Source organism: Odocoileus virginianus, chromosome 19, assembly GCF_023699985.2.
Source record: "Odocoileus virginianus isolate 20LAN1187 ecotype Illinois chromosome 19, Ovbor_1.2, whole genome shotgun sequence".
NCBI classification, from domain to species: Eukaryota; Metazoa; Chordata; class Mammalia; order Artiodactyla; family Cervidae; genus Odocoileus; species Odocoileus virginianus.
The window spans coordinates 50,743,967-50,768,941 of NC_069692.1; the positions used below are offsets into that span (position 1 = coordinate 50,743,967).

General features: G+C 38.5%; 1 protein-coding gene across 3 annotated transcripts in view; it reads right to left on the reverse strand.

Annotated features, from left to right (window-relative positions):
- The window catches only part of ADGRB3 (adhesion G protein-coupled receptor B3), an 856,417-nt gene that overhangs the window by 783,038 nt on the left and 48,404 nt on the right, over positions 1-24,975 (reverse strand). The gene's annotated exons all lie outside the window — the stretch shown is intronic.

Below are 24,975 nucleotides of genomic sequence, written 5' to 3' on the forward strand. Positions count from 1 at the left end.
GCGGTATGATGTTCAATGATATCATTGAAATAAACAAGAAGATTGAAAAAACAAATAAAATAACAAATGATCTAAGATGATTAAACAAAACAGAATGATTAATAAGACAATCTTATCTATGAATCAGAGTTTTCTATTTCTTGTGAAGAATTCAATTCACCATGGTATAAATTAACTTTTTTACAATCTGGTCTTTACTCATTAATAGCGATTCTTTGTATTATAATCTACCACATTCTTAAAGGATTAATGTCCCATTTCAACTTTGTATACAACTTGCTTTTTCTGGAATACGTTTCTAGTATTTCTCACATCCAGTCACATAAAAGCTTTCAGTTCAAAACTGTTCTAAATTGGAAGGCAATTCAGTAAAATTAAAATATAATTAGTATTCCATTGGTTAGTTATAAACACAACACAATTATAATTATGTCATCATCATAATATTATACTATAATTTAACTGTAATAGCTATAACAACTTGCACTTAGTAATCCATATATATGTATATGTGTGTGTGTGTGAATCTACATACCCATTTGACCTTTACAATAACCTTAAACAGCAGGTATTATCCCAATTTTACAGATGAAGAAACTCAAGTATATTTTACAAACAACATGAACAATATTATCTAAATATTAATTGGTAAAGCCACAATTCAACCTCAAGTTCCTCTGATTACAAATTACATGAACTTGAAAATATTCAACAGCAAAGAAGAGTAACATGTCTGGGAATCAGGGCAACACGGAAAATGCTGAAAGTGTCTGTTAAACAAATAGCTAGGTCATTCCACTAGGATGACTGGAATTATTAATGAAATAACCAGTATTATTTATTAGAGTGGCCAAAATGCAGAACAGTGACACCACCAAATGATAGTGAGGAATGGAGCAACAGGAACTCTCATTCATTGCTGGTGGGAGTGCAAATGGCATCACCACAGTGAAGAACACTCTGGCAGCTTCTTAAAAAACTAAATATAGTCCTACCACACTATCCAACAATTCTACTCCTTTGTATTTACCCAAAGGAGCTGAAATTTTACACCAACCCAAAATCCTGCACACAGATATTTATAGCAGATTCATTCTTAATTGCCAAAGCTTGGAAGCATCCAAGATGTCCTCTGGTAGATAAATAGATAAACAAAGTGTGGTCCATCCAGACACTGGGATATTATTCAGTGCTAAAAAGCAATGAGGGCTGCACTGGTCGCTCAGCGGTAAAGAATCTGCCTGCAGTGCAGGAGACATGGGTTCAATCCCTGGGTCGGGAAGACCCCCTGAGAAGAAACTGGCACCCCACTCCAGGATTCCAAGCCTGGGAAATCCAATGGAAAGAGGCTCCTGGCGGGCTATAGTCAATCGGATCACAAAAGAGTTGGGCATGACTTAGCAACTAAGCAATAACAGTGAAAAAAAAGAAATGAGACATAAAACAAACTTAAATGCATACTAAGAGAAGGAAGCTAATCAGAAAAGGCTACATGATGTAAAATCCCAATTATAATCCCAATTATATAAAATCTTAGAATGGGAAAAACTGTGAAGACAGTAAAAAAAAAAAAAAAAAAAGCAACAACAAAATCAACAATTTCCAGGGCTGGTCGGGGCAGACTTGAATAGGCAAAGCACAGAGGATAATTAGGGCAGTAAAAATAATCACTATGATACAATAATAATGGATAATTGTCATCACACATTTGTCTAACCAAAAAATGTATGACACCATGAATGAAGTGTAATCTAAACTATGGACTTATGATGCATCAAAGAAGGTTCATCAATTGTAACAAACATGTTCCTCCGGTGCAGGATACTCATAGAGGGGTTATGCCTCTGAGGGCAGTATAAATGAAGGAAATTTCCATGTCTCTCTCTCAGTTCTGTTGTAAACCTAAAACTGCTCTAAAAATAAGTCTTAAGAAATAATAATAATTTAAAAAAAAACCCACAGATGGGTCAACAACAAAGAATGTTATTATGAAGGACTTAGCCTCAGATATGCAGATGACACCACCCTTATGGCAGAAAGTGAAGAAGAACTAAAGAGCCTCGTGATGAAAGTAAAAGAGGAGAGTGAAAAAGTTGGCTTAAAGCTCAATATTCGGAAAACTAAGATCATGGCATCCGGTCCCATCACTTCATGGCAAATAGATGGGGAAACAGTGGAAACAGTGGCTGGCTTTATTCTTCTGGGCTCCAAAATCACTGCAGATGGTGATTGCAGACATGAAATTAAAAGACGCTTACTCCTTGGAAGGAAAGTTATAACCGACCTAGACAGCATATTGAAAAGCAGAGACACTACTTTGTCAACAAAGGTCCGTCTAGTCAAGGCTATGGTTTTTCCAGTGGTCATGTATGGATATGAGAGTTGAACTGTGAAGGAAGCTGAGTGCCAAAGAATTGATGCTTTTGAACTGTGGTGTTGGAGAAGACTCTTGAGAGTCCCTTGGACTGCAAGGAGATCCAACCAGTCCATCCTAAAGGAGATCAGGCCTGGGTGTTCATTGGAAGGACTGATACTGAAGCTGAAACTCCAATACTTTGGCCACCTGATGCGAAGAGCTGACTCATTTGAAAAGACCCTGATGCTGGGAAAGATTGAGGACAGGAGGGGACAACAGAGGATGAGATGGTTGGATGGCATCACCGACTCAATGGACATGGGTTTGGGTAAGACTCCGGGAGTTAGTGATGGACAAGGAGGCCTGGCATGCTGCAGTCCATGGGGTCACAAAGAGTCGGACACGACTGAGCGACTGAACTGAACTGAACTAGCCTCCTAAAATTAAAGTAAATGAGAGAAAAAAAAGCAAACCAGCACAGAAAGTTATTTCATGCGTTTTTAAGAGAGCAAATAATGTAACTAAACTTCATTCTGCATGCTCAAAGAAAGTCAGTCATTTAACACTAATTAAATAAGAATATCAAAGCAGATGACAAAAAGCAGATTGTATGTAAAACTTTTTAACTTTAAAAATAACAGAGTCCTTACTTTCAGAGGTCCATTCTGAAATGAACCATGAAACAACTGGTTAATTAAAATGAAATGGCAATTTTATGACATTTATCTGTGTTAACATAAATGTAAAATGATGTCCCACCAAAAAGAATAGTATTCATTTTTAGGTTTAAGTACTGAAAGCTGTATTCTTCCTAACATAAAATCATGGTTGGACATTTTGATCTCCGGCTTGATCCATGCCATGCTCAGGCCCAGAGAGTATCTTCATAGGATTCTTTACATCATCTGAAGCCTTTTTATTATTCTCCCACTGACTAAGCTGACAGGTGATAATTCTCCAAAATAAGAAGCACCATACTATGATGGCATCAATTTACAGGAGAATGAGCTGTCCTTTAATTAATCAAAACAATCTGGGGTTTTCTAGACTTTCTTTAGAGATCAAGTAAAGTTACCTACATTTTGGCTAGATGTGCTTCATATCAATCTTCTATAATGTACAAATAAATGGCTAATTTTCTCAACAAAGGGACATATACACTTTATGATCATTTTATGATTAAAACTGTTTAATGTTCAACTCTTTGGAGCCAGATTGGAAACTGTCCCTTAATTACTTATAATCATTAGGACTAAAATTACATGTTTATGATTCAGAATTTTTCATGTAATGTGAAATATTTTACTCTCATTTTAAATATTTTAAAATGAAGCTCAGGAGATTTGCTTTTTGTCAGAACAATAAGATATCAAATTCCAGGAGCTTCTTTATCCTGTTTCATTAATTCAGTTGTGATTTGTACTTTACTTTTAAATGAGGTTGTGAAAAATTTCACAACTTTCACTTTAAGATTTTTTTTCTTTTTTTAGGATATAAAAGTGATGAAAGTCAATCTTCAAAAACATCGCAAAGGATAAAAAATTTCAAACCCCAAATTCAGAGGCTGCATTATTAATATCATTGTATATATCCTTCTTCTAATGCAGGAAAAACTATTTACTTTTAATTTCAAAAACAGACAGCTGATTTCACAGTGACATAATAATTTGTGAGAAAAAAAAAATGCTTTCCCTAAAGAGAAAATGATAAATTTTAGAAGTTCCCTTTGAGTATTGGGTTGGTCAAAAAGTTCATTCAGGCTTTTCCATACAATGTTGCAGAACCCAACATTAAGACTCAAGCTTGGCTAATTCAGATCATAAAAGCTTACTATAAACCAGTGACAACAGAATTTCAGAGAAGTTCTACCCAGGTAGGAAGATAAAGAGAAAGCCTCCAGAGGAGAAGAGGAGATTCAGTTAAACAGACCCCTTCAAGTGACTACCACTTTGATCTCAGCCAGATATCGCAGGGGCTGAGAGAAGCCACAACAGGAATTCCAGCGGTGTAGATGCCAACAACACCTGAGCAAGCAGCTCCTTCTCCCACCACGTCTAATGTGCTACAGGCTGCTATTTTGCTTCTATAGAATCCAAAACGCTGGGAAATGATGCAGAGACTCTTTGGACTCTCAGAGATCTTCATCAGTGCTGACTGAGACACCAGCAGGCTGATCCCCTCAGACTAGGAAGGGTGACCAACAGTGAGAGCCACCAAGAGCAGACTGGGATTCCCAGCTGCTGTAGACTTTGGCAGCCGGGGGTAAGCCATGCCCGGACACCAGACCTCTCCAGTCCCAGTGTCTAGGAGACCAAGAGACACAGAGATTGCATACAATCCAGGGAACCCATTCCCTACACCTGTCTGTAGGCTTTCTCTCACATCCTGATACCTTCCTGGAAAATAAAGGAAAGGCGTCTCATGAAAGATGGGGAATTTAAGTCAGAAGAGATCTTTCACTGAAAGTTTAGGTTGGCTCCCATCTGCTCTCCCTCCCAGCCACCTGCACCCATCAGTGAGAGAGGAGCACAAGGAGAATCTATTGACAAAGAGGGACAAGTTTTTCTGCAAGCAGTCGCAGCCGCAATGAGTTAAATTCATATCTGATATGCCATATAGCACTTCTCAGACACAGTTTTAGGACTGCAAGATATTTAGCAATATAGTCATTTCTTTGAAAGCTTTGTCATTTCTCACATTCAAGCAGTTACCTGTGCCAGACACTAGCCACATGTGGCAATTTACATGTAAATTAAAACCAAGCAGAATTAAACTTCAGTTTCTGAGTCACACTGGGCACACTTCAAGCGACCAACAGGCACACATAGCCAGGGGCTGCCACGCTGGATGGCTTAGATCGAGAATCATCACAGCATACCGAACGGCAGAATCACGGCAGACCGTGAAACTAAGAGACGCTCACTCCTTGGAAGGAAAGTTAGGACCAACCTAGACAGCATACTAAAAAGCAGAGACATTACTTTGCCAACAAACACCCGTCTAGTCAAAGCTATGGTTTATCCATTAGTCATGTATGGATGTAAGAGTTGGACTGTGAAGAGGCTGAGCACCGAAGAATTGATGCTTTTGAACTGTGGTGTTGGAGAAGATTCTTGAGAGTCCCTTGGACTGCAAGGAGCTCCAACCAGTCCATCCTAAAGGAGATCAGTCCTGGGTGTTCATTGGAAGGACTGATGTTGAAGCTGAAACTCCAATACTCTGGCCACCTGATGTGAAGAACTAACTCATTGGAAAAGACCCTGATGCTGGGAGAGATTGAGGGCAGGAGGAGAAGGGGATGACAGAGGATGAGATGGCTGGATGGCATCACCAACTCGATGGACATGAGTTTGGGTGGACTCTGGGAGTTGGTGATGGACAGGGAGGCCTGGTGTGTTGTGGTCCATGAGGTTGCAAAGAGTCGGACACGACTGAGCGACTGAACTGAACAACAGACTACAGTATGCCTGCTGCCTGATAACAGGAGATGGAAAACAACCCAACATAGAAAAGAAGTATTCCTGATTTTAATTTTTGAAAGTTTAAACACATGGGCACATAGAAGTCCCAGATGTACCTACAACATTGAGGGGAAGAGGACTTAAGGAGACTGATGGGTTCTCTAAAGACAGAAACCATGGTCTGGGGAGGAAGAAGATTCCAATTCAGGGATCTGCAGATGCAGCGGAAGTAGGCAATTGCTAGAATTTTGAAAAGCACAAAGGATGTACTTCCTTTCCCTGATGTAGCTTGGGAACAGTCAAATGGTTGCCAACTATGAAAATGGGGAGGGCTCCAGACCTGAAGAGGCTGATCTGACACAAACACAGCATGTCCCTGAGGTTATCTATGGGAAACATAATCTAGGGCCATATGGCATGACGGCCATCTCAGCAGACCTCTGTGTCCACAGGCAGAGGACTAAAAACAAGACAGATGAGCCTCCACACACATCTTCCCTCCACCCCACTTCCATAACCATATCTTAGCGCCACTTACCTCAAAGTTGGATAAATCTCAGGGAGCTGAGAGGCAAGGGCTGGATCAGAAAGTCACTGAAGTTGGGTTTCTGCCATGCTAATTGATGGTGATTCCAAATGGTTCTATATGTCTTACCACCCAAGTTGAGAAATGATACCCATACCCTTCATACTTCCTTACAAATAGGGTTTAATATGTCAATTCACCAGGCCCCTGGCATTATGCCTTGTGCAAAAAAAAAAAAAAGCCATTTTGTCAACAGTGCCAAATTCACAAATGATACTTTTGAATGCTTTCCAAATTTGGGGGTAGGTGCCATGTGTTCCTGGTGATTAATGTGCATCTAATTTGTCGATTAGTATAGAACATCCAGTCCTGCTGATATCATAAGTTCTGGATGAAAAAAATTATTTTAGCAGTTCACAGGCACAAGTATACATGAAAATCAAAAACCAATGTACATAATTGGAAAAAACACTAAAGAATAGAGGGTATCATGCATTACTTAATTTTAATCAAAATGAAAACTGTTCCTGAGGAATCAGGAGTAACGTGCTATGTTCTAGTTAACTGATTAATATTATAAAATATGGAAGACTCTAGTACTATCTTCTCAATAATTTCTTAAATGTTGAAGACTATCTGTAAAACATTGCAATGATCTTCTCACAAGGCTCATGACATACAGGGTATGTTTCAATAGATGGCCAAACCCCAAGCCTGGTAATTCATTTCATTTACTCTCCCTGTTGCACAATTCATTTTCATAAGCCAAAGCCCTAGAGTTGGAATTATAGGGACATATGAGGAAAAATGTGGTCAATGAACTATATCACCCATTAAACTCACAACAGAGTGGAGATTTTATTAAGAAAAATCTGATCTCCAGCAATTTCCCACTATTATTTCCTTCCTTAAACTCAGTTACCTTTAAAATTGAACATGCTGTCTGTTTGCAGCTTCTAAATTTCCTTGAATTGATTCCATGAAACTGAGCAGTCACAGAAGAACCAACCAACAACTTTTTTTTTTTTCTGTATGTGGTTTTAGATATGTCATCTCAAGAGCCCATTTGAAAACATTATTTCACTGTTGACATTTTTAAGGAGGGAACGCTCTCTGCACGAGTAGCCTCCACTTTCATTTCGCTTTACAGCCCCCTTTGCAGTAGGAAAAATCATTTTCCAACGTCTCAAAGGAGTGAGAGTGAAAAGGCAAACTTTTTAAAACAATGATATTGAGTTTCAAAATTCTATCAATTTCAAATTCTTGTAACACATACAGCAATGAAACGTCTGATAAATTTCAACCGACAATATTGGTCTCAGCAACCAAAAAGAGTTTCCCTTGCTAGTTTGATTTCAGTATTAGTGAAGGATCATTGCTGATGAATGTTTCATGGGCTTTTGGGGAGCTACAGCACAAGTTTAGTAACCTTTGGCATATTTCATGTATTTTCTAACAAGAAACGGTATAACATCTGGAACATTTCAATGTAGTGCCTAACTTCTTAAAAAAAAAAAGCACTTGAAATTTAGTAGCATAAATAGCACTTGAGAAGCACGGATCACATTTTTTCACTATCTAAGCTTACTAGTAGTACTGTTCTTTGCCTTTTTTTTCCCTCTGCAATTTTAAATGTGGAAGAAAGCAGATTTCATTACTCTAAACACCAAATTAACATCCTAGGGAATAATCAGAGTAGTTATTCCATATGTAAACAGCATTTTAAATGACATCAAAGTTAATGGACTCTAAAAAAACTGATTTCGAGAGATTTTGCACAGTTACTTGAAACATTAAGAAATGTTTACCCTATTTTAAGTTTCCTAGGGAATATATTTGAAATTATTCTAGGAATAAATATTAAAATCCTCTTTCTTTCATAATTATCAGTTCAGTTCAGTCACTCAGTCTTGTACAACTCTTTGTGACCCCATGAATTGCAGTACACCAGGCCTCCCTGTCCATCACCAACTCCCAGAGTTTACTCAAACTCATGTCCATCGAGTCGGTGATACCATCCAGCCATCTCATCCTCTGTCATCCTCTTCTCCTCCTACCCCCAATCCCTCCCAATATCAGGGTCTTTTCCAATGAGTCAACTCTTGGCATGAGGTGGCCAAAGTACTGGAGTTTCAGGTTCAGCATCAGTCCTTCCAAAGAACACCCAGGACTGATCTCCTTTAGGATGGACTGGTTGGATCTCCTTGCAGTCCAAGGGACTCTCAAGAGTCTTCTCCAACACCACAGTTTAAAAGCATCAATTCTTCAGCACTCAGCTTTCTTCACAGTCCAACTCTCACATCCATACATGACCACTGGAAAAACCACAGCCTTGACTAGACAGACCTTTTTTGGCCAAGTAATGCCTCTGCTTTTTTTTTTTTTTTAATTTTTATTAGTTGGAGGCTAATTACTTTCCATCATTAGTTTTTGTTATACATTGAAATGAATTAGCCATGGATTTACATGTATTCCCCATCCCAGTCCCCCCTCCCACCTCCCTCTCCACCCGATCCCTCTGTGTCTTCCCAGTGCACCAGGCCCGAGCACTTGTCTCATGTTTTTTAATGTGCTGTGTAGGTTGGTCATAACTTTCCTTCCAAGGAGTAAGCATCTTTTAATTTCATGGCTGCAATCACCAACTGCAGTAGTGTGGTCGAAATATTGGAATTAATACATCATAGATTTTATATGTATGACTGTCTACATACACAGGTGTATAATTGTGTTCAAACAGCAATTTTTTGTATGTTATTATTTGTGCATTAAGATCTAGCTTCTTTCATTCAATTCATTAGTATCTGTTAGAAAAAGATACTGCATTTGAAAGTTGTAAGCAATCCAGATATACATTTTAAATGAGAGTGAAATTTACTTAGATAGTTATAAATTGTGGTCCTTTTAATTAAGGCCTAGGATAGTACTCACTCTCAGACATAGATATTGGTATTTTAATAAATGCTTACTATTATTATTTCATATCAACGTTAGACCCTATTGTAGCTCTCTATGTGCTGAAATAATCTGTGATTTAAAATATGTACTTAATAAATTTATTCAGTTCAGTTGCTCAGTCATGTCTGACTCTTTGCGACCCCAAGAACCACAGCACGCCAGGCCTCCCTGTCCATCACCAACTCCTGGAGTTCACCCAAACTAATGTCCATTGAGTCGATGATGCCATCCAACCATCTCATCCTCTGTCGTCCCCTTCTCCTCCTGCCTCCAATCCCTCCCAGCATCAGGGTCTTTTCCAATGAGTCAACTCTTCATGTGAGGTGGCCAAAGTATTGGAGTTTCAGCTTCAACATCAGTCCTTCCAATGAACACCCAGGACTGATGGACTAGTTAGATCTCTTTGCAGTCCAAGGGACTCTCAAGAGTCTTCTCCAACATCACAGTTCAAAAGCATCATTTCTTCGGTGCTCAGCTTTCTTCACAATCCAACTCTCACACCCATACATGACCACTGGATAAATTTATTAATGATATAAAATATGAATTTAAGAAAATTATATTAATCTGTTTCCAATGTCATCATACCTAAGATTGCTGGATAGGAAAGTCACAATTAAAGAATCAGTGCTTTTCAAATCTGTTACACTTGGGTGGGTGCATTTTTAATACATTAAATTTAATTACATGGTCTTCATTCTGGGAAGTCCACTAACAGAGATAGTTAGAGGTAACGAAATTTCCACCAGTGTATATAAGCTTCTGATTGTCACAGACATATAAATTTTAAAATTTCCCCTAGAGGAATAAAACTCAGACACTGAATATTCATCTATCAATTGACCAAATGCAAGTTCCTTGCTCCGAGGCTCTGGAAGGTTCCTGCAGCTGTGCCTTAGGCGCTTGCAAAGTCAGCAGCTATTTTCAGAGAGGAGAGCGCAAACATGATGAGAACCCACCACAATGCCCAGCACAATTCAGGCAGCATTTAAGAAAAATAGTCACGTCCTCTATACAACACGTTCCATTTCAAGATCCAGTCTAGTATTCAACAGACACACCTACAACTAAAATGGGCTCATGATTACATCTAAACCTATGAGTATTTTAATCTACTTTGTCCTAAAATCTACAGCAATAAGAAATGAATGAAAATCAGTGAAAAGAATTTTTGGCAAATATTTATCAAGACCTTAAAAGATGTAAAATAATTGTGGCATTTTTAAAGCACCTACTTGTCTAGAAAAAAATATTCTCTTCATTTCATAAAATGATTATTGCTACTCGTTTTTAATTCTTCGAATAATTTATTCCTTTCCTTAAGAAAAGTATAACCCAGGGATGGAGATCAAGATGGTGGAACAGAAGGACATGGAGCTTATCTCCTCCCAAAAATACTCAAAAATACATCTACATGTGGAACAACTCTCACAGAATACCCACTGAGTGCTGGCAGATATACAATCAATGCTGCAAGAAAGATCACCACATAGCCCAGTAGGATGAAAGAGAAAAGTAAAATAAAGCATAACCCAGAGTGGCTTCTTTATGGAATGAATAGAAAAACAGACATAAAATAGTCAAACATGGTGAAAATGTGAAAGAAGGGAACTGTCACATTTGAGGTGCCCATTATATGCTACATACCAAACAGAATTTAATAGTTTAATTTGTGTAAATGTATTTCGTTCCTACACAAGGGAGTTCCTATCCAAGTGCATATTAAAGTCAGGCTTGGGGGTCAAGCCCAATCTCAGAAAACCAGTCAAGTGAATCAAATTGAAACTTTTCTAAATCAAACATCTGCATTCATCCATAACCCCAAGGGAACCGATGATTTCACATTATTCAGAGGTTAGAAATGCAAACTTAGTTCTTCTAAGTTTTTCTATATATTTAAAACATAAAGGAATTTGATTTTGTTTACGGAAAGCATACCAGTGGGCAGAAACATTTATTCTGATGGCAGCAAACCTATTATTATGTCACCCAAAGAGAAGTCCTTTCAAGATTTAACTTTTTAGAGGAAGAAACTTGTAGCCCCTAAATATATGTTAAGCTATGTTTCCATGCTTCAAAAACACACAAACTAACAAAGGGGCATTATAATATCTCCAAACCTTTTGGGGACAAACCTCCCACACACACACCAGAATTGCAGTCAGCCCCACACATTGCTCCCAGCAGCTCAGTAGCACACAAAGGCTAAGATTTACACCCACACTAATTATTCACTTCTTCTCAGGTTGCACTATCCAGGAACTCAGGGAGGAAGGACAAGGTTGCCTCTGTCACACCCACGAAAGCCTATCCTCATCAACACACTGGACAAGGACTCAGGAGTGATCTCTCCGAAGTCGGTGGTGCAGGTGTGTGTCTGACCAGACCCTCAGTCATGTCCAACCACCTGCAACCCCATGGACTGTTGCCCACCAGGTTCCTCTGTCCATGGAATTTTCCAGGCAAGAATACTGGAGTGGATTGCCATTTCCTCCTCCAGTGATCTTCCCCACCCAGAGATCAAACACACATCTCTAGCATCTCCTGCATTGGCAAAAGGATTCTTTACCACTGCGCCACCTGGAAAGCTGATGGTGCAGGAGCTACAAGTATAAGGACCAGGAATGTCAAAGGACATGAGAAGAGGCCATCAAAATGCTGTCCGTAGGCTGGCCAGGATGTCAGGGGTCTGTGTGTGCAGGAGGATTCATTGTGTGCTTAAAATATAATTCACTGCCCTTTGATAAATGTGCATTCTTCACAAACATATTTAGTAATAAATCCCTCAATATTGCATGATTGTATGACTTCACATTATAACCGATCAGGACCCTATGGCCCTTCCCAAGACAGACCTCTCCCCACACGTCCTCTGCCTACGGAAGAGCTGAAGTCTCCCGGGCTCCACATAAATCACAAAGTCTTGCCTCCATACTTACTACAAGGATGTGAACAGGTAGTGACAAGAGTAGCAGTCAGATCAGGAGAATAGATAACAATGCAAACAGGACATCAGCCAAATGCAGTCACAGAAACTTTGGTTCCTCCATGAAGTACACAGATAACAGTAGGTGATGCACATTTCCTTGGTTGTTTTATAGATGCTAAAACCTCACCCAGTGGGAGAAGTTAATGACTTGACCATGAGCACATAGCCCCCAGACTTACTGGAGCCTGATGTTAACCCCTGTGACGTCACCTTGTTACCTCGAACTGTGCATAGATGATCACATACCCTGCAACCACCCTCCTTCAACTGGCCTATAAACGTGCTTTGGTGAAATCCCATCAGAGAGTTTGGATTTTTTGAGCAACAGGTACCCCAAGCTCCTTTTCTGGTGCCCTATGATAAACGCTGCACTTTCCTTCACCACAAGCCCATGTCAGTAGACTGGCTTTACTGGGCACTCTGGCAAGTGGACCCAATTTGGTTGGGTAACAATACCACCTACGAACTTCTTTTTGTATCCTTTTCTTTTAGCCCCCATCATAAAAAAAAAAAAAAATAGGCAACAAAATAAATCAAATAAAAACTATAACAGCGTTGCTTTCTTTTTCATGGAGTTTCAGTTAGTGGTGTGCATGTGTGTGTGCTCAACTGTGTCAGACTCTCTGCCACCCTACGGCTCCTCTGTCCATGGAATTTTCCAGGCAAGAAAACGGGATTGGGTTGCTATTTCCTACACTAGGGGATCTTCCCAAATCAGGGATGGGACCGCATCTCTGTGTCTCCTGCACTCACACAGGCTGATTCTTTACCACTGGGCCACCTGGGAAGCCCCTCGATTATGGTAAAGAGAGTTTAGTTAACGGTAATGTTAAAAACTCACATAGACATGTACCCAGGTAATCAAATAGCAATCTGCATTATTCAAGATTTTATTGTAGGGTATTTGGTGCCTATGCTGGTTAATTCTGGTTTGCCCCCCCACACCCACCATGTCATTGCCTGCCCTTCTCGGCTCTGCTCTGTACTCAATGAACAGCAGCATGCAGGGTCCCCGAGCCTCCAGCAGACCACTGCAGCAGACAGTCAGGAGGCGGCAACAGGTCCAGCTCTAGGTGAGTCCACCTTTGCCCGCTTTGGGGCCTCAGTCCCCCCAGGCTCTGGGGCTAGGACTTCCGTCACTGACCCCACCAGACCTGGGGCGGTTGTTGACAACTTCCCGCTGAGCTAGACTCTGGGCACTTTACTTGAACCCTGACCACACCTCCCCTCCTTAAACTGCATCAGGAAAAAAACTCTGAGGGTGTCTTTTGTGTCTGCACACAAAGTGATGGGAGAAAATAGGCAACAATTAAGACAGTGGGAAATCATCAATAAAAGGGTTACATGATCACAGAGAAAAGCTTGTGTTTCTGTGTTAGTTGCTAAGTCATGGCTGACTCTTTGTGACCCCATGGACTGTAGCCTGCCAGGCTCCTCTGTTCATGGAATTTTCCAGGCAAGAATACTGGAGTGGGTAATCATTCCTTTCTCCAGGGGATCTTCCCAACCCAGGGATCACACCCAATTCTCCCACATTGCAGGCATATTCTTTATCATCTGAGCCACCAGGGAAACTGAAAAAAAGCTTAGACTTCAGTAATAAACTCCAATCAAGTTCTGGAGTCCATTTATAAGGCTGGTGGAGAATCTGATTTCAAACTTTCAGAGGCCAGAGGAAGTTTCAGCTTTAGGGTCCCTTCCTTGCAGGATCGGCTGTCTTTTTTTCCATTATCTTTAAATTGAAGTTTAGTTAATTTACAATATTGTGTTAGCTTCAAGTGTATAGCAGTGATGAGTTATGCACGTATATGTTCTTTTTCAAATTCTTTTCCATTATAGGTTATCATTAACATAAGACATTGCGTATAGTTCCTGATACTATACAGCAGTTCTCCATTGTAAATTAGGATTTTTAGACTAACATATATTCATTACTGACTATCTCTAGAGTAGGAAAAGGCAACCTACTCCAATATTCTCGTCTGGGAAATTTCATGAACAGAGGAACAGGGAGGGCTACAGTCCATGGGGTCTCAATGGGTCAAATGTGCATAAATAAGATACTTCAGTTGCAATCAGTTAAGACCACTCTCTCTTTCTAAGACAGTCTTGCCTCTATCACACTGGCTGATAGTATAATGACCACAGGCAATCTGAGATTCAGCTATGATGAAGGAAATTAAAAATTTAATTTCGATCTTCTGGGATCTATGCACGTAGTCAGAATAATCAATATATTATCATTTCCTTCCTCAGGTAGAATGGATTCCTGGAATCCTCCTATTGGTTACTTTCCAGGCATTCTGACACAAAGGTTTTATCACAATAAAAGCATCTCCTACCGTGCCAAGCAATGGAAGGATGTGGGTAGTGGAGGAGAAAAAAGATTTGGAATTATACAGAGCATGATGTGACTTCAGTGGAAAATTATTCCAATCATCAGGCTTATAAAACTCTAAGTGGAGAATTTGGTTCTCATCAATGCCTAGTCAAAACAGAAGTTCTCTGCTATCAGCAATAAACTTGATAAACAACCATACTTCCTCTCTTATGGATGGGAATTGTATGAAATAGAATTTATCATAACCCCAGGGTTTTCAGAGCACAAACCTGAAGCAGTACTACAAACAGCACGTCAGCCATTGTGCAAAGTTGCATGTTTTATTCATCTCAGCTATCAATAATAAAATACACGCTAGAGGGAAGATTGAATTAAGTTTCTATTTTTCTCAGGGGGATAAATATAAAATCAATGTCTTATGAAGAGGAGATTAAAAAGCATGCAGTCAAAAATTTAGGAAAAACTATTTTAAAAATCTATCTCAGTCATTTAACTTCTGAAATTATTATTGTTCCGAATTTCATGACATTTTTGGCATTTACCAGTTTTTTAAATTTGCATTTTCTTATGAATTTGTTTCCTTGTCTCAAATATTCACATTCATAGCTACAGTTTTTTAGTCTTTCTTTTAAAGAGACTTCAAAATTAATTAAGGATGCAAATGCCATAAAACCCATTTTGCTCTGCTTTTTATTTCTCCCTGCCATGGTAAAGTTAAGACCACCAATTACATTAAATTATCCCTAATATTAAAAATTATGTGTATTTTTGTTAAAAGGAAGTATATATTTCCTTGCATTAGTGTCTAATCCACAATGGTACATTAATAAAGGAGTAAAGAATTTAGATCAGTAATAATGATTATATTTAAAAAAATTTTTAAGAATGAGTATATAATATCCAGGAGAGAAAAATTAAGTTTAAAAATTCCATGAAATTAAACATGGAATGTTTATATTTGGGGCACCCCTCTATTCAACACCCACCACATAGTTTACATGTTTGTTGGGAGTTACTAGGGACATAAATTCAGGACAGGCCCTCAAAGGAAACCAAGACAGAAACACAAGATGCATCTCTGCAATCTTACAGTGAAGCTTATGATTGAACAAAAATCAGTGCAAAGGACAAGATAAGCTGTGAACCTAAGTGAATATGAAATAGCCTGGGATTTGGGGAAGAACAAACTGGAGTGGGTCAGGTGGGTGCCCTCCTTCTAACAGAAATTCCAGCAGGAGTAGAAAGATAAACATCATGACTCAAAGTAGGTATCTTAGGCACTGGACCTCCACTGAGTCTTTCAGGCTAGGGTGACTACCAAAAATTACACCCAATGGATGGATGAAGAGAAAATTATTCTCTCTTACAGAATGGAATACTTAAAGTAAAATCTTCAAAAGTTAGATGAAATCTACAATTAATCTTATGGATCATGGCATAAGGTCACAGAAGAGAACAAAAGTCTTAAGATCAAGTCACCTTCATACCTATTCAGCTCCTGCACTTTTCTGATAGCGGGCAAGTTCCCTGACATAAACATTATCATCTGCAAAATAACGGGGCTACAGTTGAATTTCTTAGTTTCTTTCTCTATCTAAAAGCCAAGCCTGACAACATGGTCCTGTGACTGGTGCCTGGATCTCAAGAGCCACAGCTTTCCTGACTTAATTGTCTTTGACAAGTTACTCAATCTCCCCTTGACTCAACTTCCTCAAGGGCCAAACAGAGATAACAATATCTTTTTTCCCTTTCTAATGTATTTGACAGGAATGGTGAAAAATTACACTATTCTTAAACTAAAAGAACATACTAAACTTATCGTGCCATAATGAATACTGCACTTCAGAAGGTCACTTGACAAATGCTAGTTTTTAGGGGAAAAATATGCTTGGGGACTTTCAGGTATCTTAGATGTGAAATTGAAGTATATTAAAGCACATTTGTATTTGCATAGCACTCTCTCACAGAACTTACCAAATTGCTAGTTATATAATATATGTTTAAGTTATTAATATGTATTCAGCATCTTCTCCTCTGAAAGGTAAGATACACAGTCAGCTGTTCCTTGGTGTTCTTCAGTCACTCAGTCGTGTCCTACTCTTCGCAAGCCTATGGACTGCAGCACGCCAGGCCTCCCTGTCCTCACCATCTCCTGGAGCTTGCTCAAACTCATGTCCACTGAGTTGGTGATGCCATCCAACCATCCCACCCTCTGCCTTCCCCTTCTCCTCCCGCCTTCAATCTTTCCCAGCATCAGGGTCTTTTCCAATGAGTTGGCTCTTCACATCAGATGGCCAAAGTGGCATGTAATAATTACCTAATGTGGTTTTACAAACATACATGGTTGAAGACATATGTTACATTTGAAGACCTTCAGAAAGAGAAATAGAACAATCTTCCACAATAATCCATTTCATCAAAAAACTTTTTTTAATCTTTTATCTCTGCAAATTGCTGCACAGAAATGCTAGATTTCCACCTTGTACACAGGATTCTCAAGTATTTGAATATAAGCTTTATGCTTGTGTGTATGTGTGGGTGCCCAGTCGTGTCCGACTCGATGCAGCTCCATGGACTGTAGCCCTCCAGGCTCCTCTGTTCAAGGAATTTTCCAGGCAAGAATTCTGGAGCGGGCTGCCATTTCCTACTCCAGGGGATCTTCCTGACCCTGGGATCAAACCCACATTCTTATATCTTCTGCATTGGCAGGCAGATTCTTTACCACTGTGTCACCTAGGAAAACCATCATCTATCCTAATGATATCTGTAATCACATCTGAATTCTACAAAAGTCCCTTCATCTCTCCCCAAATTTCCAACTTTATGGATCCCACATCTTTCTTTCTCTTGGTTTACATATCTTTTCACTGTATACCACTTAGAAACTTCCTGAGAAGGAATACTGAGGGACAAATTTTTTCAAAAACTTGGCCATAGGGTGTCATTAGGCAAACATTATGCAGGATTGACCACTTAGTCGACTACAGAGTTCTCAGTGGAAAATCATTACACTTGACAAATTTGAAGGAATTTATCTTGCACACAGTTTAGAATGTCTCCCTGAAATGACATTCTTCTTTTATTCACTTGATAACAGAGAATTCTTTCTCTCTTTATTTTATTTCTTAAATCTTTTTAAAAATTTATTTTTATTGAAGTACAGTTGATTTACAATGTTGTGTTAGTTTAGGGTGTACCGAAAACAGATTAAGTTACACATACATATATTTTTTTTCAAATTCTTTTCCCTTATACAAAATATTAAGTAGAGTTACCTGTGCTAATCTTTATTGGTTATCTATTAGTACATAGTAGGTGTGTCTGTTAATCCAAAATTCCTAATTTATCTCAAACACACACACCCATTCCCTTTGATTACCATAAGTTAGTTTTCTGTCTCTGGATTTGTTTCTGCTCAATTCATTTGCATTTTTAAGATTCCACATATAAGCACTATCATGTGATATTTCTCTTTCTCTGTCTGACTTATTTTGTTGTTGTTATTCAGTCACTCAGTCGTATCCGACTCTTTGAGACCCCATGGACTGCAGCACACCAGGTTTCCCTGTTCTTCACCATCTCCTAGAGTTTGCTTAAACTCATGTCGGTCGAGTCAGTAACGTCATCCATCCACCTTGTCCTCTGTCTACCCCTTCTCCTCCTGCCGTCAATCTTTCCCAGCATCAGGGTCTTTTCCAATGAGTCAGTTCTTCGTATCAGGTGGCCAAAATATTGGAGTTTCAGCTTCAGCATCAGTACTTCCAATGAGTATTCTGGGTTGACTTCCTTTAAGATTGACTGGTTGGATCTCCTTGCTGTCCAAGGGACTCTCAACAGTCTTCTCCAGCATTACAGTTCAAAAGCATCAAATCTTTGGTGCTCAGCCTTCTTTAGGGTCCAACTCTCACATCCATACATGACGACTGGAACAACCATAGATTTGCCTATAGGCACCTTTGTCAGCAAAGTGATGACTAAGCTTGTCATAGATTTTCTTCCAAGAAGCAAGCAAGTCTTTTAATTTCATGACTGCAGTCACTGTCGGCAGTGATTTTGGAGCCCAACAGTCTTATTTCCATTTTCCCCCATTTATTTGCCATGAAGTGATGCGATCGGATGCCACGATCTTAGTTTTTTGAATGTTGAGTTTTAAGTCAGCTTTATCTACTCTCCTCTTTCACCTTATTTTGCTTAGTATGATAATATCTTGGTCCCCTCATGTTGTTGCACATGGTATTACTTCATTCCTTTTTTTATGTCTGAGTAACATTCTACTGTATTTAAATACCACATCATCTTTATCCATTGATCTGTCAGTGAACATCTAGGTTGCTCCCATCTATTGGCTATTGTAAATAGTGTTGCTATAAACACTGGGGTGCAAGTATCTTTTTGAATTATAGATTTCTTCAGACATATGCCAGGAGTGGGATTGTGGGTCACAGTTTATTAACTAAAAATGAAATAACATTTGAATTTTCTATTGTCTCTACTGTTTATATGCCAGTTGTTTCTCTGTTATGCTTTTTATTTTTTCCTGGAAATTTTTAAAATCTTGCCTTTATTCCCAATGTTCAGAAATTAATAATGATGCACATATCACCCACATTCTTCAAATCACTGTCCTGGGAAATTGGACCTAAATCTGGATAGCATGTCCTGTACTCTTTATTTCTAAAAAACCTAATAATCAATTACATACTTATCTATTTATGTATTTTTTGCCCATGACATTTTTCTATTTTTGGAATTCCCATCAGTCATTGTTTCTTATAGATTGACTCCATACCTTTTTAATTCTTTCAGTTCTCACTATCCATATCTTTGTACTTTTCCTACTTTTCATTATCTTTAATTTTTATACTACCTTATATTTTGAACTTCTATTTTGCTTCGCATATTTTTAATTTCTGAGAGACTTTCAGATTTGTCGATTTTTTTATTATTATTTTAGAGAAACAATATATTCTTCCATTCTCTCAGGATAATAATTTATAGCTTTTCTGAAGCTTTCTTTTGCTCTCTGAAAGTCTTCACTTTCTGTGTTCCCTTCCTTTTTATTTGAATTTGTAACATTAGAGGTCTTCCTTAACTCACTGAGAGTAAAGCACTGAATAAGTAGTCTGTCACTGCAGCTTGTGTCCAATCAACGGGGTTCACAAGATGCACATCGAGCTTTTCCACCAGAGTTGAAGGTCCATGTTCAAGTGTATGAAGGTCTTTTGTCTGAGCTGGTTCAGTTCCTGCTCAGTTTCCCCAGAGAATCTGGGGTCTTGTGGAGACTGAAGCACCATCTCTTTCTTGACAAATTTTCATTCTCTGTTTTGCCAAGCACATCACCCCACCCCACCCCATAAGTGTGAGACCAAATCCAAATACTCCCTGGTTCCATATTTGTATATTTTTAAAATACACAGAAGTATAAGCTCATATTTTAAAGGAAAGATTATTTTCAAAAAGGACACTTTATGATTATTTTAATGACAAGAATTAACATAAAATTAAATTATATGGTATACAGCATCAGTTTTACTCCAAAAGAAAATCTATTTACGTGTGATTGTCTACTATTTTAAACACGTCCTCAAAATCTTCCTGAAAAATTACCCTTTTATTCATATTACAATCTTTCATAATTGCAATTTATACCGTATTGCTCTCATTTTCCTCCCAAAGGAATCAAGTCCCTCTTAATAAAGGCTATATTAAAAGAGTAAGCCCTCATTAAAAGTAGGCCAGACATCTCAATTCAGATTTCAATGACCCCATTATACAATGCAGAATTAAATCTTAAGAAAGGACCATATTCTGCATTTCTTAAGTGTTGGGAGGTCTAAAAAATACATCTTTTGTCCCTTTTGTGTCTCTGAGCTAAAAGGTTATTATTAAAAAATCAGATTGAGTTTTTTTTTTTTCCTAACTGACTTCGATTGATCTGAAATAAACAATGCAGCGTAATTAAAACTAAGATTTGCAAAGCAAAACGTCACTGCAGAGGCTCAAGAACAAACCAGATTAATAACTAAGGCAGACTGGTAGGCAAACCAAGTACATTAAATCCAGAGGGACAGAGAAAACCGGAGGGCAGACGCAAGAGCTATCAGGGAACTCCTGGAAGAATGCAAATTATTGTAAGACACTAGGAAAAAGAACAAGACAAAGCCTGCAAATGAACATTCCAGAGCCAGACTTCTCCCACATCTGTGTAGCCACATACTGCAAAATTTTACAGTCACAGAAAAATCTAGGTTTTTTAGCTCTTCTTGATAGGATGAGATCAGTCAACACTCACTCCCATTTCCAACCAGGGATCAAACCTGCATTCCCTGTATTAAAAGGTGGATTTTTAACCACTGGACCAGCAGAGAAGTCCCATCATATTTACCCAATACAAAGAAAAGCACACTCACTGCAGAAATCATTAAAAATATAGAATGTGTAAAGGAAAAATATACATAATTTCACAATCTAAATTAATTACTAGGCTGTTTGCTTTTAATACACATGTATTTTTGTTAACTTGCTTGCTAAAATTTAATAGCAATTATTCAAACAGAATTTACCATGTCATTAAAAATTTTTGAAATAATTTTTTTCTATGACTATATCGTACATTGCCCAAGGTTTGGGGACTGTGTTTCTAACACAGCATATTATAAATATTGTCATCATAAAAAATATTTACTAGCATCTCAGGTTATTTTTGTAGACAGATAATGGGAGGAAGAATTACAAACCAGTTTGTTTGAAACTATACAGGTAAACAAACTTACATGATTTTAGCCATGTATATCTTAAGTCATAATGTAACCAGTGTTGGTTAGTTTTGTTTTAAAATATTCAATTATTTGGCTTTTGGAAATCACTGAATCAGCTGCTCATGTGTCATCTGTCATTTATTTTAGTTATGGTATTTAGTATATACCAAAATATTTTGATCTTGAAGAGTCAAGTATACTTTATTTTGTTAAAGGTTTCTTCCACTGCTTTCTATGGTAAAATGTCCCAATGCCACTAAAACCAGAGAGTCAATAAATTTGTTAAAGAATTATAACTATTTGTTCTTTTTGAAAAAATTTATTAATACTTCTGAACTTTATTTGGTATATGATGGAGAGCTCCTATACTACCTTTTTGTTTGTAGACACTTAAATTTAGAGTATATGGCACAACTGAAAGTTAACAATATAAATAAAAATATTAAACTAATTTATTATTCTGAATTTATTTTCTTAGGTTTAATTTCTATCATCAGGCTACCCTTATTGTTATTTTCATTTATGTAATAGGTTTTCTCTTTAAGGATATTCCCAATTTGGCATAAAACAAAAATAAGATTATGCTGAGTGTAACAGGCTGCATTAACTGAACACTTTAAGTATTCTTTGATCATCCAAGTGTCTGAAATATCACTGTTACAAGATTCTTGTGAAAGATGGTCAAAAGCCAGTAAAGTATATATACCACATCTGCGTTCAGGAAAGAGAACTTTATCTGTCAAGCACTGAGTGGAAAGACACCCATCCACACCTGGTTCCCCAAGCACAGGCGTGCCCAGCAGCTTCACCCCTGGATTCTTGGTTTCACAGTAAGCCTTGAGAGAGGAACTGTCCTTGCCGGGCTGGCAAAATCTCCCAGGCACCTGCTTGTATTTGATCTGCCTGCTTCCAAAAGCCCTTCTTTACTATTCTGCCTGTTTCCTCCTTCCCTGGAACCCACCACTTCAATACCGTGTCACACTAGGGCAAACATCTGACAATATCTAACTCTGAAATGGACAGCTATAGAATCTCTCCTGTATTAAATGGAAAAAAGTTCTAAAGTGCATTAACCTAGTATCTAGTTACAGTCTGTATCTAGTATCTAGACTAGATATCTACTATCTAGTCACAGTCTGATTGCTGTGGTTGTTGTTGTAATTATTATTACTTATCTAGACAGCATATTAAAAAGCAAAGACAATATTTTGCCAACAAAGGTCCATCTAGTCCAGGCTATGGTTTTTCCAGTGGTCATGTATTGATGTAAGAGTTGGACTATAAAGAAATCTGAGCACAGAAGAACTGATGCTGTTTTGAACTGTGGTGTTCGATAAGACTCTTGAGAGTCCCTTGCACTGCAAGGAGATCCAACCAGTCCATCCTAAAGGAGATCAGTCCTGGGTGTTCATTAGAAGGACTGATGTTGAAGCTGAAACTCCAATATTTTGGCCACCTGATGCGAAGAGCTGATCCATTTGAAAAGACCCTGATGCTAGGAGGGACTGGGGGCAGGAGGAGAAGGGGATGACAGAGGATGAGATGGCTAGATGGCATCACCGACTTGATGGACAAGGGTTTGCATCAACTCCGGGAGCTGGTGATGGACAGGAAGGCCTGGCGTGCTGTGATTCATGTGGTCACAAAGAGTCAGACACGACTGAGCGACTGAACTGAACTGAACCTGCCCATATACTATTGGGAAAGAATGGAGAAATAGCTCCAGAAAGAATGAAGAGGTGGGACCAAAGCAGAAATGACACTCAGTTGCATATGTGCCTGGTGGTGAAAGCAAGACTGATACTGTTAAGAACAACACTGCATAGGAACCTGGACTGTTAGAGTCTATGAATCAAGGTAAATTGGACATGGTCAAACAGGAGATGGCAGGAGTGAAAATCGACATTTTAGGTATAAGTGAACTAAGATGGATGGAAATGGGTAAATTTGATTCAGATGATTATTCTATCCACTTATGTGGGCAAGAATCCCTTAGAAGAAATGGATAGTCATAGCCCTCATATTCAATGAAAGAGTTTGAAACGCAGTACTCTGATGGAATCTCAAACACAACAGAATGATCTCAATTTGTTTCCAAGGCAAACCATTCAACATCACAGTAATCCAAGTCTATGCCCAACCACTAAAAAAGAAGCTGCAGTTAAATGGTTCTATGAAGACCTACAAGACCTTCTAGAATTAACACACACACACACACACACACACACACACACACACACACAAAGATGTCCTTTTTATCATGGGGGAATGGAGTGAAAAAGTAGGAAGTCAAGAGATATCTGGAGAAACAGGCACATTTGGCCTTGGAGTACAAAATGAAGCAGGGCAAAGGCTAACAGAGTTTTGCCAAGAGAACACAGTGGTCATAGCAAGCACTACCTTCCAACACCACAAGAGACGACTCTACACATGTACATCACCAAATGGTCAATATCGCTACCAGACTGACTATATTCTTTGCAGCTGATGATGGAGAAGCTCTACAAAGGCAGCAAAAATAAGACCTGGAGCTGACTGTGACTCAGATCATGAGATACTTATTGCAAAATTCAGGCTTAAATTGAAGTAAGTACAGCAAATCACTAGGTCTGTCATGTATGACCTAAATCAAATCCCTTATGATTATATAGTGAGGATGACAAATAGATTCAGGGATTAGATCCAGTAGACACAATGCATAAAGAACTATGGAAGGGAAGGAGGTCTGTAACACTATACATAAGGCAATAACCAAAACTGTCCCCAAGAAAAAGAAATGTAAGAAGGCAAAGTGGTTGTCTGAGGAAGCCTTACAAATAGCTGAGAAAAGAAGTAAAATGCAAGGGAGAGAAGGAAAGATATACCCAACTGAATGTCGAGTTCCAAAGAATAGCAAGGCAAGATAAGAAAGCCTTCTTAAGTGAACAATGCAAAGAAATAGAGGGAAACAATAGAATGGAGAAGACTAGAGATCTCTTTAAGAAAACTGGAGATACCAAGGGAATATTTCATGCAAGGATGTGCACAATAAAGATAAAAAGAGCAAGGACCTAACAGAAGCAGAAGAGATTAAGCAAAGGTGGGAAGAATACACAGAAGAACTGTACAAAAAAGGTGTTAACAACCTGGATGACCACAATGGTGTGGTCATTAACCAATATTCAGACATCCTGGAGAGTGAAGTCATGTGGGCCTTAGGAATCATTACTACAAATAAAGTTAGTGGAAGTGATGGAATTCCAGCTGAGTTATTTAAAATCATAAAAGATGATGCTGTTAAAGTGCTGCACTCAATATGCCATCAAATTTGGAAAACTCAGCAGGACTGGAAAGGTCAGTTTTCATTCCAATCCCAAAACAGGTAATGCTAAAGGATGCTCAAACTACTGTACAACTGCACTCATTTCACAAGCTAGCAAGGTAATGCTGCAAATCCTTCAAGCTAGGCTTCAACAGTACATGAACCGAGAACTTCAGATGTTCAAGCTAGATTTTAAAAAGGCAGAGGAATCAGACCAAATTGCCAATATGCATTGAACCACTGAAAAATGCAAGGGAGTCCAAAAGTCTGTTCTATACATCTGTGTCT